Below are 20290 nucleotides of genomic sequence, written 5' to 3'. Positions count from 1 at the left end.
CCCCTCCCGGAGTTATTCTGCATTGCAGACATTTTATGTTTTTTACATATGATAGTAAACATTTATTTAAGGAATTATTTTCAATAATTTAAAATAGAAACTTGATTGATTCAGTAGATACTGTCCAGACAGTTCTTCCCGGTTTCCTGAAAGGAGGAAGATACTTGGGGATTATCGGAGAGAGATTTCCAGTCTCAGATGGAACAATATCTGGGCGACTCAGACACCGTCGGTGTAATCTATGCTCGTCTGCATTCCTTATTTACAAAAAAAAAACAGCGGAGGGGTTCCTACTATACAATTAAATGATAGAGGGATGTACACCAGGGCTTACGTGACATCCAGCGGTGTACTTTGTTACCGTCACTGGTATGACGATATATTGGTCTGATGCGTTGTCTGACACTACTAAGTCAGTAACTCCCCTGGATAAGATCCAGGATCGGATAAGGGCTTTTAATGAGCTGCGCGGTTTATTACCCGCGCTTTACCAGTACCCCATACAGACATCTTATGGTTAAAAGTCTTGTTCTACGGACGTGCGCTCTAGGTCTACGCTTTTAGCTTTTTCTTTCAAGTGAGACCTTTTTGGGTCCCGGCTTGGCGGAACTGTTCTTTTTTTGACATTTTAAAGAATTTAAAAAATATATAAAAAGAAAAAGAAAAAAATAATATAAAAGTGTTCAAGTAGTTTGCTGTCAATAAAGGACAGCATGAAGGTTTTGCCCTCAATCCAAGTAGTTTGCTGTCAATCAAGGACATCATGAAGGTTATGCCCTCAATCCGGGATTGGGCCTTGTAGGTGGCGGATTTTCTGTCTTCTTTCAGGCTTGGCATCAAGATGTTCAGGGTCTCTGAGCAATAGTAAAAGTGTATCCCAGGGATACAAAGCAGAGTTCAAAAGTTTCCTCTTAGAGACCGTTTTCTTTTTCAAGATTATTTGCAGATCAGACTAAAGGAAAGGCGGTCTTACTCTGCATAGAAGACCTCTCAGATATGGGAGTGCTTCCTCCAGTTCCAATACTGGTTCAGGGTCTGGGTTTTTCTACTCCAGACCACTTTTTAGATCTTAGGCCTTTTTGCTAAGATCAAGTGTAGTATTTGTTCTTATCAGTTTAATACTTGATACGTCCTCCTGCTGGGGACCATATAAAACAAGACTCTAGACAGATTTCTTAGTGTACGTCCTTAAATTTATGACCTCAGTGGATTTAAAGGATGTGTACCTACATGTTCCCATTCACAGGAATCATCTCAAGTTTTTATTGTTTCCTTTTCTGGACAAACATTACCAGTTTGTGGCTCTTCCGTTGGTCCTGCCACAGCCCCAGAATCTTCACAGCGGTTCGGGGATCTCTGTTGATGGGGCTTCATGCAAAAGGGTGTTGCAGTGGCGCCTTATCTAGAAGACATTCTTTTTCCGGCTACATCTTTTCAAATAGCAAGGTCCCACATGGACTTGGGATTATCGTTCCTAAAATCTTTGGCTGGAAGGTGATTTGTAAATAACTTTTTTATTGAGGTATTGAGCAATGACATAGAAACAGTACATATGTTTAAATACAAACCAGACTTGGGAGGAAAAACCGGGACAAAATCTTTTAACAATTCAAACGAAGAGAGTAGGCTAGGTCAAAAGCATCAAGGTACCAATGTAATTGTTATAATTGCCATACCAAAGCCACCTTTATGCTAAGTACCTGTGAATGAAGAGATGAACTATACTAAATGGCAAGGCCACAAGTCTAGCACTGGGAGTACAAGTTCCGGGAGAAGTTACAGATGTCTGACTAAAATGTGAATTGTAAGATATTTAACATGTAGAATTAAGAATAAAAAGTAGAGACTTGCGTCCGGTAGAGATAGCTAACTAGAACATATTATAAAGGAACCTCATTTTATAACCTTTGGCTTAGTAAAGGTAAGAATGGTCCCCAAATTACTGTAAAAACCATAAAGTAAGTTGTCTATTCAAAGCGAATCGTGGTAAGATGGGGGTGAGTATCGTGGGTTTATTTTGGGGGGAGAAGGGTTTAGCGGGCAAGAGCCGCTCTGGTTAAAGAAAAAGGGGATTGGGGGGCGCATCTGGAAATTTGAAAGATACAGCTCAGTTGTTATAGTATGGTTTAGATGGATCAGAATTGAGCACATTAGTGGGAAGGACAACAGGTTGGTTGGGGAACAGGTTCCTCATAGGATATCTATATCTACTCTTAGGCCATACCAAACTTATTAACTAAATGTAGAGGAGTTAGCATATAAAGGGATCATTATGTGGCCCAGGGGAAGATTGGTTGGAGGTTAGCCCCTAACACAATAGAGGAGAATATACAGTTGAGATTATATATTAGAACTAGATAATCATTAATAACAATACAAAAACTGTTGAGTGGTAAAATGTGTAGGGACATACAGGGAAATACTTAATCGTGGATAAGTTAAGAACTCTAGTGTGAAGATAGGGCAATGTAATGTCTGAGACCAGAGCTTATATTAATGCCTAATAACATAAATTTGAACTCTACAATTTACATAAAGAGTAGGACTTGAAACTCTAGAAATTCCCATATATAAAGCACATGAAAAGCTACTTTGAGACCTGCATACCCATGACATTTGTGTTTTAGGTCTGGGCCAAAAACAATTATGAGGATAAAGAGATTATATGAACAAAATCTACCAACAGAGAGCTGAGAGGCTACACTTGATCGCTAATATATTGAGAGTTGAGCTAACTTCCCTAAAGTGGGCCTTATGTTAGGACAGAAAGGGTGTAAGCGATAATATAGGGAATACAATCTTTCCTTATAAGGCTATTAAGAGCATATAGGTCTGTGAGAACAGGGTTAAATATCACTGAAAATCCAGAGCTAACAGCAACTCTAGAGCACTTGGGAGAAACACCAACATACATAGAAGGGCGAACAGTTCTTGCCACCTTCTAGTGGAAATTACTAAACTCAACGAATAAGCTAGCGAGTCCTGTGTAAGTTAGATAGAGAATACTCAACCCTACTGACTCCAGCAAAGTGTAGGACTGTCTTAGAAGCTGGGAATAAAACTCACAGAGACCCTTATACAAACTTATATTCCCACTTCAGTGTGCAAATACATGGTGCATATAAATATAGTGTGAACCCTAGAGACCTATGATGTGTGCACAAGAAAAGCAAAACAATGGAGCCTAAACTTCTTTTCTAACATTGAGAGCATATAAATCTAATTATTATCAGTTATGTACAACATTAATGACCTTTTTGTCAAAGTGAGAGGGTGTCAATACAGAGGAGAAATCTCTTAAGGACGTGAATATTGCACAGGACAAATAGATCTCATGAACAGGAGTATTTTTCAAACTGTAAGTAACTCAAATTTTCATAGTAGAATATACAGATTCTCTAGGAAAAAGGATATTATGCTCTCAAGATCTTTGGATGAAAGATATAGGGCATATTCTGCAAGTTAAATGTTATAAAGTAGGTAGAGGGAGATATCACATATTTCTCTGGGTTGACTCCTTATAGAGAGAGTAGGGAGGTGTACATAATATACATATGGGGTATCATTATATATCACACGAAGCATCTAGTAAAACATAAAACATATTATCAGTAACATGGCGCATACTGTGCTCAGTTGAAAAATATAAAACACTGTAACATGCAAAGCAGACCATAAGTACACAGTGCATAACCCTGAATAAACTTTGACAGATACTAAGCTATTCTGTGGGTAATCCCATTAGTAAAGATAACATAGAGGAAAACTTTAGCGAAAAAAGTTTGTGTCGTAGGAGAGTGCTGCTACGTGTCCCAGGATCAATGTTCAGTCCTTTGAAAGAAGGAGACTGATTTGGTGTTTGCCTCGTGGGGACTTGCGGTGTGGGAAGCTAACTATCATAAGTATGTCCATTGTTATATAGGCCTGTGATGTTGAAGCTTTCCCTGTACAAGCATATTCTCAAAATTGAAGGGTGTATGTCCTACTTGATCTCCAGTATAGAATGGGAAAGTCAGTTTAATGGTCAGATGAATAAGTTCAGAAAGTGTGATGAAATATTGTATTCGACAGGACATTCCTGGTTATCACAACTCTCAAAAAGAAATACCTCGAGCTGCTAACCGACTCCCCTTCTGTAGCTGGTGGGGGACTCATTATGGACGCAAACAGGCCTTTGATGAAAAGTAGCTGACAAGGAGATCCCAAGCCCCAAAAACCGGCTATGTCTCGCCAAATCGGTAGCTATATACCAGGTTTCAGTGTCCGGTACTTGTGCGAGTCTTAGAAGTAGAGTAGGCTGTAAGCGCTGTTGTCCAGTTGAGCCGTCATAGTAAGTGGCTGTCAGTAAGCTTTTGTTGCCTGTCTTTAGACTCTGAGGGTTTTCTGCGCATGGTGTATGGCGTGGGGCCTGTATGTACTTTACTGCGCTAAAGTCCGGTCCTGTCTTAATTGGCTGCGTCGCTATAGGTACAGGTGAGGCTGCTGCAATTTCATGGCCCATGTCTGCCTTAGATTCAAGACACATAGAGCTGAACACTCGGAGATGAACCTCTTCGGCCCGCTTAGGGTACATGCTGGGCTGGGTAAGAGATCGGGTTTCAGATGTTTTGGTCGGGTGTATCAGCGGTGGGTAACTTACGTCTTCTATCACCATAGAATGAGGTGTTGCTTGAGGAGCTTCATGGCCAGGACAGCTAGGCATTCCGGTTCGCAGGAGGAGTACTTGATGCGACAAGTCAGCAAATTGCAAGTCCATAGTCCGTTCCAATGCAGCAACGGCCGCGATGACTTCCGTCTCCATTTTGAAGGAGTATTGCGTGGGCTTTTTTTTTTTTTTTTTAATAAATGTCTCGTCTCTTTGCCTTCTTTTTCAGGAATAAGAAAATTGATTAGCTGATATGCAATTATTGAAGTGACTAGTAGAAGTTATTTCTGTAATGCAATGTTAGTTGCGTTACGCCAAGTGACATGGGAGAGTTGGCGGTCAAAACCAGGGCCGCAGTTAGAGTCTTGAATAGGCTAGAATAGAGCTAACCACTTTGCTTAATTATATAAAATTAGCATTATCCAGGGCAGCACATGCTGGCATTACTTGTCTCTTGGATATAAAACTTTAAGGATGCATATAGCCAGGATAATTAGCGGTTTGTTGTAGTGTAATTGAGGAGCTTCCATTTTTCCCTGCTAGTATGGCTGCTGGCCGGACACGCCCCCCCGGAAGGTGATTTTAGAAAAGAATTCCTTAGGCCCACATTCAAGCGTGACTTTCCTAGGACCCATAATAGATTCTCTGTCTATGAAGAATTTTCTGACAGAAGTCAGGAAATTAAAGTTTATCGATACTTGTCTAGCTCTGCATTCTTCTTCTCGCCCTTTAGTGGCTCAGTGCATAAGTTAATAGGTCTGATGGTAGCGGCAGTGGACATCGTCCTGTTTGCTCACTTTCATCTCAGAGCTCTGCAGTTGGACATGCTCAAACTAGGGAATGGAAATTATTGGATTTATTCCCTTGACTTCTATTGGCACAGGAGACAAAGGAGTCTCTTCTTTGGTGGTTGTCTCTAGATCATCTCTCCCAGGAACGTGTTTTCGCAGACCTTCCTGGGAGATTGTGACAACCAATGCCATCCTTCTGGGGTGAGGAGCAGTTTTGGGCTCCCTGAGAGCTCAGGGGATATGGTCTCAGACAGAGTCTTTGTTACCCATAAATATTCTGGAACTGAGAGCGATCTACAATGCACTTCTGGCCTGGCCTCAGCTGGCTTCGGTTTAGTTTATCAGGTTCCAGTCAGACAACATAACGTCAGTTGCCTACATCAATCATCAGGGAGGAACAAGGAGTTCCTTGGCAATGACAGAGGTCTCCAAAATAATTCAGTGGGCGGAGACCCATTCTTGTTGTCTGTCGGCAATTCATATCCCAGGAGTGGACAACTGGGAGGCAGATTTTCTGAGCAGACAGACCTTTCATCCGGGGGAGTGGGATCTTCATCTGGATGTGTTCTCCAGTCTGATCCTCAAATGGGGTCAGCCGGAGTTTGATCTCATGGCATCCAGGCAGAATGCCAAACTTCCGAGGTACAGGTCGAGATCCAGAGATCCTCAGGCGGCTCTGATAGATGTTCTGGCGGCCCCTTGGTCCTTCAATCTAGCATATCTGTTTCCTCCGTTTGCTTTGCTTCCTCGAGTGATTGCCCGGATCAAACAGGAAAGGGCTTCAGTGATTCTCATAGCACCAGCCTGGCCTTGCAGGATTTGGTCTGCAGACCTGGTAGAGATGTCGTCTCTACCTCCTTGGAGGATTCCACTTCGAAAGGACCTTCTGATTCAGGGACCCTTCCATCATCCAAATATAGATTCTCTGAAACTGACTGCTTGGAGATTGAACAGCTGATCTTAGCCAAGCGAAATTTTTCTGACTCAGTCATAGACACTTTGATTCAGGCTCGTAAGCCTGTCACTAGAAAGATTTATCATAAGATTTGGCGTAATTACCTTTATTGGTGCGAATCCAAGGGCTACTCCTGTAGAAGAGTTGGGATTCCTAGAATTTTATCTTTTCTCCAGGAAGGATTGGAGAAAGGCTTATCAGCAAGTTCCTTAAAGGGTCAAATTTCAGCATTATCTATCCTGTTACACAAGCGTCTAGCTGATGTCCCTGATGTTCAGTCTTTTTGTCAGGCCGTAAGCAGGATTAGGCCTGTGTTTAGACCAGTTTCTCCCCTCCATGGAGTCTTAATTTAGTTCTCAAGGTTCTTCAAGGGGTTCCGTTTGAACCTATGCATTCCTTAGATATCAAGTTGTTATCTTGGAAGGTTTTATTTCTGGTAGCGATTTCTTCTGCTCGCAGAGTGTCTGAGCTCTCAGCGTTACAATGTGAGCCCCCTTACCTTATTTTTCATGCGGATAAGGTCGTCTTACGTACGAAATTTGGATTTCTTCCAAAGGTTGTTTCTGATTGAAACATTAATCAGGAGATTGTTGTACCTTCTTTGTGTCCTAATCCTTTTTCTAAGAAGGAGAGGCTTTTACACAATTTGGATGTAGTTCGTGCTTTGAAGTTTTTACAGGCGACTAAAGACTTTCGCCAGTCTTCCTCTTTGTGGTATTTTTTCCTCTTTGTGGTATTTTCAGGCAAATGTAGGGGACAGAAAGCTACGGCTGTTTCTCTTTCTTTTTAGCTGGTGTATTATACGTTTGGCATACGAGACTGCTGGACAGCAGCCTCCTGAAAGGATTACGGCTCATTCCACTAAGGCTGTTGCTTCCTCATGGGCATTCAAAAATGCAAGGCTGCAACTTGGTCTTCTCTTCACACTTTTACAAAGTTTTACAAATTTGATTCTTTTGCCTCGGCTGAGGCTGCTTTTGGGTTCTTCATGCAGTGGTGCCTTCCGTTTAGGTATCCTGTCTTGTCCCTCCCGTATCTTCCGTGTACTCTAGCTTGGGTATTGGATCCCATAAGTAATGAAGATGATGTGTGGACTCATCGTGTCTTTAAGAAGAAAAGAAAATTTATGCTTACCTGATAAATTTGTTTCTTCTTAGACACGATGTGTGAGCTGTCTTCCTCCAGCTGGATGTGCAGGTAAGTGCCTTTTTGTCTTCTGGGACTAGGAGGCTGGCTTTGAAGGGGTTAAGACTTAAACCTGCAGTTACTTTGGGACACAAAATCCTTCTTGAGGGAGGTTTTATGGCAGAGAACAAGCACTTTTTAACATGTGATATTGAATCAAGTTTAATTTACCCGCGCTTTACCAGTACCCCATACAGGCATAAGTAATGGATGACCCGTGGACTGAATGCACTTAACAAGAGAAAACATAATTTATGCTTACCTGATAAATCTATTTCTCTTGTAGTGTATTCAGTCCACGGCCCGCCCTGTCTTTTTAAGGCAGATCTAAATTTTAATTAAAACTCCAGTCACCACTGCACCCTATGGTTTCTCCTTTCTTGTCTTGTTTCGGTCGAATGACTGGATATGACATGTGAGGGGAGGAGCTATATAGCAGCTCTGCTTGGGTGATCCTCTTGCAACTTCCTGTTGGGAAGGAGAATATCCCATAAGTAATGGATGACCCGTGGACTGAATACACTACAAGAGAAATAAATTTATCAGGTAAGCATAAACTATGTTTTTCTACCTCACGTCAAGAGATTAAGACTAAAGGAAAGTTTTCCTTTTCCTGTTTCTGCAAGGTCAGTCATGTCTTTTGGAGTCAGATCTAAGATTTCCTCCCAGGGGCAGATTTCTCCTTCTAGAGTATCTGCAATTCAAGTATGATGAGAGGCTTTCCTTGAACTGGGTTCAGGACTCTTCTCTCTGGGAGTGATAGTTCCAGTCCCAGTCTGGGAACGGGATCTAGGTATTTTCTTCAAGTTTTTTGGGTTCTGACCTTTAAAGTAGTATCCATTCTCCTTTGGTTCACAATGAACATAGACCTGAAGAATGTGTATTTATTGTTCCCATTATTCGGGATCGTTTCAAGTTTCTGAGTCTCGTCATTCTAGAAAGACTTTAGGTCTTGGGGTAGTGCAAGGGTACTTTTTTTTTTTGTGGATTCATGGTTCAGGTGTCATCCTTCTTCGAGCAAACTCTCTTTCAAGAGATCTTGTCCAATCTACTTTCCCATGGATTGAAAATGAATCTGGAAAAGAGTTCCCTTGTTTCATCTACAAGGGGGGATTATTTGGGGACCTCAATAGTTTCTCTATATAGGAGAAGATTTATAAAATCAGATAATCAATGATTTATTCCTTTTACTCTCTCTGCCATCTACTGTCTGGCCAACAGCAAGCTCTAGTGGTCCAGGAGATAGCTTAGCCTTCTTGCAACCGGAAGGTTGGGCGTTGGATCTAGCTACAGTTGCTGTCACCTTCACTTTTCAGTGAATCTATGTATCAAGGGAATTGGTCTGATGGTTATCATGGACAGCATTCCTTTTGCTTTTTTCAAGTAAAATGAAGAACATTCGGAAGAGGATAGATCTAGATCAGTCGACAAGAGGCTCTCTCCCGTAGTAGTTTTTCAAGATTTTCTGTCTCAGGGCACATGCTTCTAGAGACATTCCTCTAGAAGCACAGGGATTATGGAGGTGTCTGCTCTCCTCTTTAACATCTTGGAGTTGAGAGCAATTTACAATGCTCTGATGGCTTGGCCTCAGTTGTCCTTAATTTGGTTCCACTATGACATTATCATCTCATTGGTTTACATCATCCACCAGGGAGGAACTCAGCGTTCCTTATCCATGTAGGAGGTGACTTGGATTGTTCAGTGGGCGGAAGCTCACAATTGTTGTCTATCTGCCATCCACATTCCAGGAGTGGGCAACTGGGAAGCGGATTTCCTGAGCAGACAGACTTTTCATCCTGGGGAGGGGGAATTCCATCCGGAGGTGTTCTCCAATTAAACCCTCAAATGGGGGGTGCCGGAGTTGGGATCTGATGGCGGCTCGGCAAAATGCCAAGCTTCCAAGTTATGGTTCAAAGTCAAGAGATCCAAAGGCCGCTCTGTTAGATGCTCTGGTGGTTTCCTGGGTTTTCAGGCTGGCATACCTGTTTCCTCCATTTGCTCTCCTTCCACAAGTCATTGCTTTTATCAAACAGGAGAGCGCGTCAGTAATTCTAATAGCCCCTGCGTAGTCTTGCAGGATCTGGTATGCAGACCTAGTAGAGATGTCATTTCTTCCACCTTGGACACTGCCTCTGAGGAAGGACCGTCTGTTTCAGGGTCTCTTCTTTCATCCAAATTTTGTTTCTCTGACATTGACTGCTTGGAGATTGAACGCTTATTTCTGTCTAAGCGTAGTCAGTCATTGATTATGTTTCAGGCTTGCAAGCCTGTTACGAGAAAGATTTTCCATAAAATATGGCGGAAATATCATTATTGGTTTGAATCCTACTCTTGGAGTAGGGTCAGGATTCCTAGAATTCTTTATTTTCACCAGGAAGGTCTGAAGAAAGGTTTTTGTCAGTCAGTACTCTGAAGGGTCAGACTTCTGCATTTTCTTTTTTGCTGCAAAGCGTCTGGCGGTCGTGCCAGATGTGCAATCTTTTCTCTTGTTAAGTGTATTCAGTCCACGGATCATCCATTACTTATGGGATATATTCCCTTCCCAACAGGAAGTTGCAAGAGGATCACCCAAAGCAGAGCTGCTATATAGCTCCTCCCCTCCACGTCATATCCAGTCATTCTCTTGCAACACTCAATATAGTAGGAAGGTGTGAGAGGAGTGTGGAGTTTTTATACTTAATTATTTCTTCAATCAAAAGTTTGTTATTTTAAATGGCACCGGAGTGTGCTGTTTTTCTCTCAGGCAGTATTTAAAAGAAGAATCTGCCTGCGTTTTTTATGATCTTAGCAGAAGTAACTAAGATTGACTGGCTGTTCTCGCACATTCTGAGGAGTGGGGTAACTTCAGAAAGAGAATAGCATGCAGGGTTCCCTGCAGATGAGGTATGTGCAGTAAAATATTTTTCTAAGGAATGGAATTGACTAAGAAAATACTGCTGATACCGATGTAATGTAAGTACAGTCTTAAATGCAGTAGTAGTGACTGGTATCAGGCTGATGAATGTATGTGCAGTAAAGTAATTTTCTAAGGAATGGAATTTGACTAAGAAAATGCTGTTAATACTGAAGTAATATATGAGCCTTAACTGCAATAGAACCGACTGGTAGCAGGCTTATTGATAACACTACATAACTTTTAAAATGTATGTTTAAAACGTTTACTGGCATGTTATTCGTTTTTGTGAGGTACTTTGGTGATAAATCTTTTGGGGCATGATTTTTTCCACATGGCTGACGTATATTTCTGCATAGAAAAGGTTAACTGTGTTTTCCCACTGTTGTAATATGAGTGGGAGGGGCCTATTTTATCGCTTTTTTGCGCAGTAAAAATTCAGTCACAGTCTTCCTGCTTCTTCCTCCTTGATGCAGGACGTCTCTAGAGAGCTCAGGGGTCTTCAAAATTCATTTTGAGGGAGGTAATCAGTCACAGCAGACCTGTGACAGTGTGTTTGACTGTGATAAAAACGTTAATTGTTAAATTGATTATCCGTTTTGGGTATTAAGGGGTTAATCATCCATTTGCTAGTGGGTGCAATACTTTGCTAACTTAATACATTTACTGTGAAAATTTGGTTGCTATAACTGATTTGGTTCATTGTTATTTCAACTGTGACAGTTTTTTTGTGCTTCTTAAAGGCGCAGTAGCGTCTTTTATATTGCTTGTAAACTTATTTGAAGGATTTTCCAAGCTTGCTAGTCTCATTTCTAGTCTGTTTAAACATGTCTGACACAGATGAATCTGTTTGTTCACTATGTTTGAAGGCCAATGTGGAGCCCCATAGAAATATGTGTACTAAATGTATTGATGTCACTTTAAATAAAAGTCAGTCTTTATCTGTAAAGAAATTATCACCAGACAACGAGGGGGAAGTTATGCCGACTAACTCTTTTCACGTGTCAGTACCTTCGCCTCCCGCTAAGGAGGCGCGTGATATTGTGGCGCCAAGTACATCAGAGAGGCCCATACAAATCACTTTGCAAGACATGGCTGCTGTTATGACAGAGGTATTATCTAAATTGCCAGAATTAAGAGGCAAGCGCGATAGCTCTGGGTTAAGGACAGAGCGCGCTGATGATGTGAGAGCCATGTCCGATACTGCGTCACAATTTGCAGAACATGAGGACGGAGAGCTTCATTCTGTGGGTGACGGATCTGATCCAGGGAGACCGGATTCAGAGATCTCTAATTTTAAATTTAAGCTTGAGAACCTCCGTGTATTGTTAGGGGAGGTATTAGCGGCTCTGAATGATTGTAACACGGTTGCAATTCCAGAGAAATTATGTAGGCTGGATAGATACTATGCGGTGCCGGTGTGTACTGACGTTTTTCCTATACCTAAAAGGCTTACAGAGATTATTAGCAAGGAGTGGGATAGACCCGGTGTGCCCTTTTCCCCTCCTCCGATATTTAGGAAAATGTTTCCAATAGACGCCACCACACGAGACTTATGGCAGACGGTCCCTAAGGTGGAGGGAGCAGTTTCTACTTTAGCTAAACGTACCACTATCCCGGTGGAGGATAGTTGTGCTTTTTCGGATCCAATGGATAAAAAATTAGAAGGTTACCTTAAGAAAATGTTTGTTCAACAAGGTTTTATCTTACAGCCCCTTGCATGCATTGCGCCTGTCACTGCTGCTGCGGCATTCTGGTTTGAGTCTCTGGAAGAGGCCATTCGCACAGCTCCATTGGATGAGATTATGGACAAGCTTAAAGCACTTAAGCTAGCTAACGCATTTGTTTCTGATGCCGTTGTACATTTAACCAAACTAACGGCTAAGAACTCCGGATTCGCCATCCAGGCGCGCAGAGCGCTATGGCTTAAATCTTGGTCAGCTGATGTGACTTCTAAATCTAAATTGCTTAATATTCCTTTCAAAAGGCAGACCTTATTCTGGCCTGGCTTGAAAGAAATTATTGCTGACATTACTGGAGGTAAGGGTCATACTCTTCCTCAGGACAGGGCCAAATCAAAGGCCAAACAGTCTAATTTTCGTGCCTTTCGTAACTTCAAGGCAGGAGCAGCATCAACTTCCTCCGCTCCAAAACAGGAAGGAGCTGTTGCTCGTTACAGACAGGGCTGGAAAGCTAACCAGTCCTGGAACAAGGGCAAGCAGGCCAGAAAACCTACTTCTGCCCCTAAGACAGCATGAAGAGAGGGCCCCCTATCCGGAAACGGATCTAGTGGGGGGCAGACTTTCTCTCTTCGCCCAGGCTTGGGCAAGAGATGTCCAGGATCCCTGGGCTTTGGAGATCATATCTCAGGGATATCTTCTGGACTTCAAAGCTTCTCCTCCACAAGGGAGATTTCATCTTTCAAGGTTATCAGCAAACCAAATAAAGAAAGAAGCATTTCTACGCTGTGTACAAGACCTCTTAGTAATGGGGGTGATCCACCCAGTTCCGCGGACGGAACAAGGGCAAGGTTTTTACTCAAATCTGTTTGTGGTTCCCATGAAAGAGGGAACCTTCAGACCAATCTTGGACCTAAAAATCTTAAACAAATTCCTAAGAGTTCCATCATTCAAAATGGAAACTATTCGAACCATCCTACCCATGATCCAAGAGGGTCAATACATGACCACAGTGGACTTAAAGGATGCCTACCTTCACATACCGATTCACAAAGATCATTATCGGTACCTAAGATTTGCCTTTCTAGACAGGCATTACCAGTTTGTAGCTCTTCCCTTCGGGTTGGCTACGGCCCCGAGAATTTTTACAAAGGTTCTGGGCTCACTTCTGGCGGTGCTAAGACCGCGAGGCATAGCGGTGGCTCCGTACCTAGACGACATTCTGATACAAGCGTCAAGTTTTCAAATTGCCAAGTCTCATACAGAGATAGTTCTGGCATTTCTGAGGTCGCATGGGTGGAAGGTGAACGTGGAAAAGAGTTCTCTATTACCACTCACAAGAGTTCCCTTCCTGGGGACTCTTATAGATTCTATAGAGATGAAGATTTACCTGACGGAGTCCAGGTTATCATAGCTTCTGAATGCTTGCCATGTCCTTCATTCCATTCCACGCCCGTCAGTAGCTCAGTGCATGGAAGTAATCGGCTTAATGGTAGCGGCAATGGACATAGTACCATTTGCGCGCCTGCATCTCAGACCACTGCAATTATGCATGCTAAGTCAGTGGAATGGGGATTACTCAGATTTGTCCCCTCTACTAAATCTGGATCAAGAGACCAGAGATTCTCTTCTCTGGTGGCTTTCTCGGGTCCATCTGTCCAAGGGGATGACCTTTCGCAGGCCAGATTGGACGATTGTAACAACAGATGCCAGCCTTCTAGGTTGGGGCGCAGTCTGGAACTCCCTGAAGGCTCAGGGATTATGGACTCAGGAGGAGAAACTCCTCCCAATAAATATTCTGGAGTTGAGAGCAATATTCAATGCTCTTCTAGCTTGGCCTCAGTTAGCAACACTGAGGTTCATCAGATTTCACTCGGACAACATCACGACTGTGGATTACATCAACCATCAAGGGGGAACCAGGAGTTCCCTAGCGATGTTAGAAGTCTCAAAGATAATTCGCTGGGCAGAGTCTCACTCTTGCCACCTGTCAGCGATCTACATCCCAGGCGTGGAGAACTGGGAGGCGGACTTTCTAAGTCACCAGACTTTTCATCCGGGGGAGTGGGAACTTCAACCGGAGGTCTTCGCACAACTGATTCATTGTTGGGGCAAACCAGAACTGGATCTCATGGCGTCTCGCCAGAACGCCAAGCTTCCTTGTTACGGATCCAGGTCCAGGGACCCGGGAGCGGCGCTGATAGATGCTCTGGCAGCCCCTTGGGTTTTCAACATGGCTTATGTGTTTCCACCATTTCCGCTGCTACCTCGACTGATTGCCAAGATCAAACAGGAGAGAGCATCTGTGATTCTGATAGCGCCTGCGTGGCCACGCAGGACCTGGTATGCAGACCTAGTGGACATGTCGTCCTGTCCACCATGGTCTCTGCCTCTGAGGCAGGACCTTCTAATACAAGGTCCTTTCAACCATCCAAATCTAATTTCTCTTGTAAGGTGTATCCAGTCCACGGATCATCCATTACTTGTGGGATATTCTCATTCCCAACAGGACACCCACAGCAGAGCTGTAATATAGCTCCTCCCCTAACTGTCATACCCAGTCATTCTCTTGCAACTCTCAACAAGCTAGGATGTTGTAGGAGAGAGTGGTTAAATATAGTTAGTTTATTTTCTTCAATCAAAAGTTTGTTATTTTTAAATAGTACCGGAGTTGTGCTATTTTATCTCAGGCAGTAAATAGAAGAAGAATCTGCCTGAGGTTTCTATGATCTTAGCAGGTTGTAACTAAGATCCATTGCTATTCTCACATATGTCTGAGGGGATTACACAGATGAGGTAACTTCAGCGAGAGAATGGCGTGCAATTTATTCTGCTATCAGGTATGTGCAGTTATAATTTTTTCTAGAGATGGAAAACACTAGAAAATGCTGCTGATACCGGATTAATGTAAGTTAAGCCTGAATACAGTGATTTAATAACGACTGGTATCATGCTTACTCCCAGGGGTAATACCCTTATGATATTGCAATATAAACGTTTGCTGGCATGTTTAATCGTTTTTATATATGCATTGGTGATAAAACTTTATTGGGGCCTAGTTTTTTCCACATGGCTGGCTTAAATTTTAACTAGAAACAGTTTTACTGAGGCTTTCCACTGTTATAGTATAAAAGTTACAGTTGGTGCAGTTAAAATTACAAACTGTGACATCCAGCTTCCCTCAGGAGTCCCCTGTATGCTATAGGACATCTCTAAAGGGCTCAAAGGCTTTCCAAAGTCGTTTATTGGGGAAGGTAGGACCACAGCTTGCTGTGGCAGTTGGTTGTGACTGTTAAAAAAAAAAAAAAAAAAAAAAAAAAAAAAAAAAAAAAGTCTATTTCGTTTTTTTGATCCGTTTTTTGAACTAAGGGGTTAATCATCCATTTGCAAGTGGATGCAATGCTCTGCTAGCCTATTACATACACTGTAAAAAGTTTGTTTGATTTACTGCATTTTTTCACTGTTTTTCAAATTCGGACAAAATTTGTTTCTCTTAAAGGCACAGTACCGTTTTTTATATTTGCTTGTTAACTTGATTTAAAGTGTTTTCCAAGCTTGCTAGTCTCATTGCTAGTCTGTATAAACATGTCTGACATAGAAGAAACTCCTTGTTCATTATGTTTAAAAGCCATGGTGGAACCCCCTCTTAGAATGTGTACCAAATGTACTGATTTCATTTTATGCAATAAAGATCATATTCTGTTTTTAAAAAAATTATCACCAGAGGAATCTGACGAGGGGAAAGTTATGCCGACTAACTCTCCCCACGTGTCAGACCCTTTGACTCCCGCCCAAGGGACTCACGCTCAAATGGCGCCAAGTACATCTAGGGCGCCTATAGCGTTTACTTTACAAGACATGGCGGCAGTCATGGATAATACACTGTCAGCGTTATTAGCCAGACTACCTGAACTTAGAGGTTAGCGAGATAGCTCTGGGGTGAGACAAAATGCAGAGCATACTGACGCTTTAAGAACCATGTCTGATACTGCCTCACAATATGCAGAAGCTGAGGAAGGAGAGCTTCAGTCAGTGGGTGATGTTAATGACTCAGGAAAGATACCTGATTCTAATATTTCTACATTTAAATTTAAGCTTGAACACCTCCGCGTGTTACTTAGGGAGGTTTTAGCTGCTCTGAATGACTGTGATACCATTGCAGTGCCAGAGAAATTTTGTAGACTGGATAAATGCTTTGCAGTGCCGGTGTGTACTGATGTTTTTCCAATACCTAAAAGGTTTACAGAAATTATTAATAAGGAATGGGATAGACCAGGTGTGCCGTTCTCTTCCCCTCCTATTTTTAGAAAAATGTTTTCCAATAGACGCCACCACACGGGACTTATGGCAGACAGTCCCTAAGGTGGAGGGAGCAGTTTCTACTCTAGCAAAGCGTACTACTATCCCTGTCGAGGACAGTTGTGCTTTTTTAGAGCCAATGGATAAAAAATTAGAAGGTTACCTTAAGAAAATATTTATTCAACAAGGTTTTATCCTACAGCCCATTGCATGCATTGCCCCTGTCACTGCTGCTGCGGCTTACTGGTTTGAGTCTCTGGAAGAGGCTTTACAGGTAGAGACTCCATTGGATGACATACTTGGCAAACTTAGAGCACTTAAGCTAGCCAATTATTTTATTTCTGATGCCATTGTTCATTTGAATAAACTAACGGCTAAGAATTCTGGTTTTGCTATACAGGCGCGCAGAGCGCTATGGCTTAAATCATGGTCAGCTGACGTGACTTTAAAATCTAAGCTACTTAACATTCCCTTCAAGGGGCAGACCCTATTCGGGCCTGGTTTGAAGGAGATTATTGCTGATATCACGGGAGTAAAAGGTTGTGCCCTTCCTCAGGACAGGTCCAAATCTAGGGCCAAACAGTCTAATTTTCGTGCCTTTCGAAACTTCAAGGCAGGTGCGGCATCATCTTCCTCTAATAATAAACAAGAGGGAACTTTTGCTCAATCCAAGACGGTCTGGAGACCAAACCAGACCTGGAAAAAAGGTAAGCAGGTCAAAAAGCCTGCTGCTGCCTCTAAGACAGCATGAAGGAACGACCCCCTATCCGGTAACGGATCTAGTAGGGGGCAGACTTTCACTCTTCGCCCAGGCGTGGGCAAGAGATGTTCAGGATCCCTGGGCGTTGGAAATTATATCCCAGGGATATCTTATGGACTTCAAAGCTTCCCCCCCAAAAGGGAGATTTCACCTTTCACAATTATCTGCAAACCAGATAAAGAGTGAGGCATTCTTACACTGTGTACGAGACCTCCTAGTTATGGGAGTGATCCATCCAGTTCCAAAGGAGGAACAGGAACAGGGTTTTTACTCAAATCTGTTTGTGGTTCCCAAAAAAGAGGGAACCTTCAGACCGATTTTGGATCTAAAGATATTAAACAAATTCCTCAAAGTTCCGTTGTTCAAGATGGAAACTATTCGTACCATCCTACCACTGATCCAGGAGGGTCAATATATGACTACAGTGGATCTAAAGGATGCTTATCTTCACTTTCCGATACACAAAGATCATCATCGGTTTCTCAGGTTTGCCTTTCAAGACAGGCATTACCAGTTGTAGCTCTTCCCTTTGGATTAGCTACAGCCCCAATAATCTTTACAAAGGTTCTATATTGTCGCTTTTGGCAGTCCTAAGGCCGCGGGGCATAGCAGTAGCCCCTTATTTAGACGACATCCTGATACAGGCGTCAAACTTCCAAATTGCCAAGTCTCATACGGACGTAGTACTGGCATTTCTGAGGTCGCATGGGTGGAAAGTGAACGAGGAAAAGTGTTCTCTATCCCCACTCACAAGAGTTTCCTTTCTAGGGACTCTGATAGATTCTGTAGAAATGAAAATTTACCTTGACGGAGTCCAGGTTATCAAAGCTTCTAAATTCCTGGAGGCTCAGGGATCGTGGACTCAGGAGGTGTCTCTCCTTCCAATAAATATTCTGGAACTAAGAGCGATATTCAAGGCTCTTCAGGTTTGGCCTCAGTTAGCAACTCTGAGGTACATCAGATTTCAGTCGGTCAACATCACGACTGTAGCTTACATCAACCATCGAGGGGGAACAAGAAGTTCCCTAGAGATGTTAGAAGTTTCAAAAATAATTCACTGGGCAGAGATTCACTCTTGCCACCTATCAGCTATCCATATCCCAGGTGTATTTTCTAAGTCGTCAGACTTTTCATCCGGGAGAGTGGGAACTCCATCCGGAGGTATTTGCACAACTGATTCTCCGTTGGGGCAAACCAGAACTGGATCTCATGGCGTCTCGCCAGAATGCCAAGCTTCCGTGTTACGGATCCAGGTCCAGGGATCCCAAGGCGACACTGATAGATACTCTAGCAGCGCCCTGGTCTTTCAACCTGGCTTATGTGTTTCCACCGTTTCCTCTGCTCCCTCGACTGATTGCCAAGATCTAGCAGGAGAGAGCATCAGTGATTCTGATAGCACCTGCGTGGCCACGCAGGACCTGGTATGCAGATCTAGTGGACATGTCATCCTTTCCACCATGGTCTCTGCCTCTGAGACAGGACCTTCTACTTCAGGGTCCTTTCAACCATCCAAATCTAATTTCTCTGAGGCTGACTGCCTGGAGATTGAATGTTTGATTTTATCAAAGCGTGGCTTCTCCGAGTCAGTTATTGATACCTTAATACAGGCACGAAAGCCTGTCACCAGGAAAATTTACCATAAGGTAAGGCGTAGATATCTTTATTGGTGTGAATCCAAGGGTTACTCATGGAGTAAGGTCAGGATTCCTAGGATTTTATCTTTTCTCCAAGAAGGTTTGGAAAAAGGATTGTCAGCTAGTTTCTTAAAGGGATAGATTTTTGCTCTGTCTATTCTTTTGCAGTAGCGTCTGGCAGATGTTCCAGACGTTCAGGCATTTTGTCAGGCTTTAGTTTGAATCAAGCCTGTGTTTAAACCTGTTGCTCCACCATGGAGCTTAGACTTGGTTCTTAAGGTTCTTCAAGGAGTTCCGTTTTAACCTCTTCATTCCATAGATAAACTTTTATCTTGGAAAGTTCTTTTTTTTTTTTTTTTTTTTTTGGTAGCTATTTCCTCGGCTCGTAGAGTCTCTGAGCTATCTGCCTTACAATGTGATTCTCCTTATCTGATTTTTCATACGGATAAGGTAGTCCTGCGTACCAAACCTGGGTTCTTACCTAAGGTGGTATCTAACAAGAATATCAATCAAGAGATTGTGGTTCCATCCTTGTGTTACACAATCTGGACGTGGTCTGTGCTTTAAAGTTTTACTTACAAGCTACTAAAGATTTTCGTCAAACATCTGCTTTGTTTGTTGTCTACTCTGGACAGAGGAGAGGTCAAAAGGCTTTGGCAACCTATTTTTCTTTTTGGCTAAGAAGCTTAATCCGCTTAGCCTATGAGACTGCTGGACAGCAGCCTCCTGAAAGGATTACAGCTCATTCCACTAGAGCTGTGGCTTCCACTTGGGCCTTTAAAAATGAGGCTTCTGTTGAACAGATTTGCAAGGCGGCGACTTGGTCTTCGCTTCATACTTTTTCAAAATTTTACAAATTTGATACTTTTGCTTCTTCAGAGGCTATATTTGGGAGAAAGGTTTTACAGGCAGTGGTTCCTTCCATTTAAGTTCCTGCCTTGTCCCTCCCTTCATCCGTGTACTTTAGCTTTGGTATTGCCGCTAATACCTCCCCTAACAATACACGGAGGTTCTCAAGCTTAAATTTAAAATTAGAGATCTCTGAATCCGGTCTCCCTGGATCAGATCCGTCACCCACAGAATGAAGCTCTCCGTCCTCATGTTCTGCAAATTGTGACGCAGTATCGGACATGGCTCTCACATCATCAGCGCGCTCTGTCCTTAACCCAGAGCTATCGTGCTTGCCTCTTAATTCTGGCAATTTAGATAATACCTCTGTCATAACAGCAGCCATGTCTTGCAAAGTGATTTGTATGGGCCTCTCTGATGTACTTGGCGCCACAATATCACGCGCCTCCTTAGCGGGAGGCGAAGGTACTGACACGTGAAAAGAGTTAGTCGGCATAACTTCCCCCTCGTTGTCTGGTGATAATTTCTTTACAGATAAAGACTGACTTTTATTTAAAGTGACATCAATACATTTAGTACACATATTTCTATGGGGCTCCA

At 42.7% G+C, this 20290-nt stretch overlaps 1 protein-coding gene and 1 pseudogene across 2 annotated transcripts in view; both read left to right on the top strand.

The window, feature by feature from the left end:
- Positions 1–20290, top strand: part of LY75 (lymphocyte antigen 75) — a 1208875-nt gene that overhangs the window by 190279 nt on the left and 998306 nt on the right. The window lies entirely within an intron of this gene.
- LOC128646310 (uncharacterized) lies at positions 1065–1229 on the top strand (annotated as a pseudogene).

Source organism: Bombina bombina, chromosome 1 (assembly GCF_027579735.1).
Source record: "Bombina bombina isolate aBomBom1 chromosome 1, aBomBom1.pri, whole genome shotgun sequence".
Classification (NCBI taxonomy): domain Eukaryota; kingdom Metazoa; phylum Chordata; class Amphibia; order Anura; family Bombinatoridae; genus Bombina; species Bombina bombina.
This window is presented reverse-complemented; position numbering and strand designations above follow the sequence as displayed.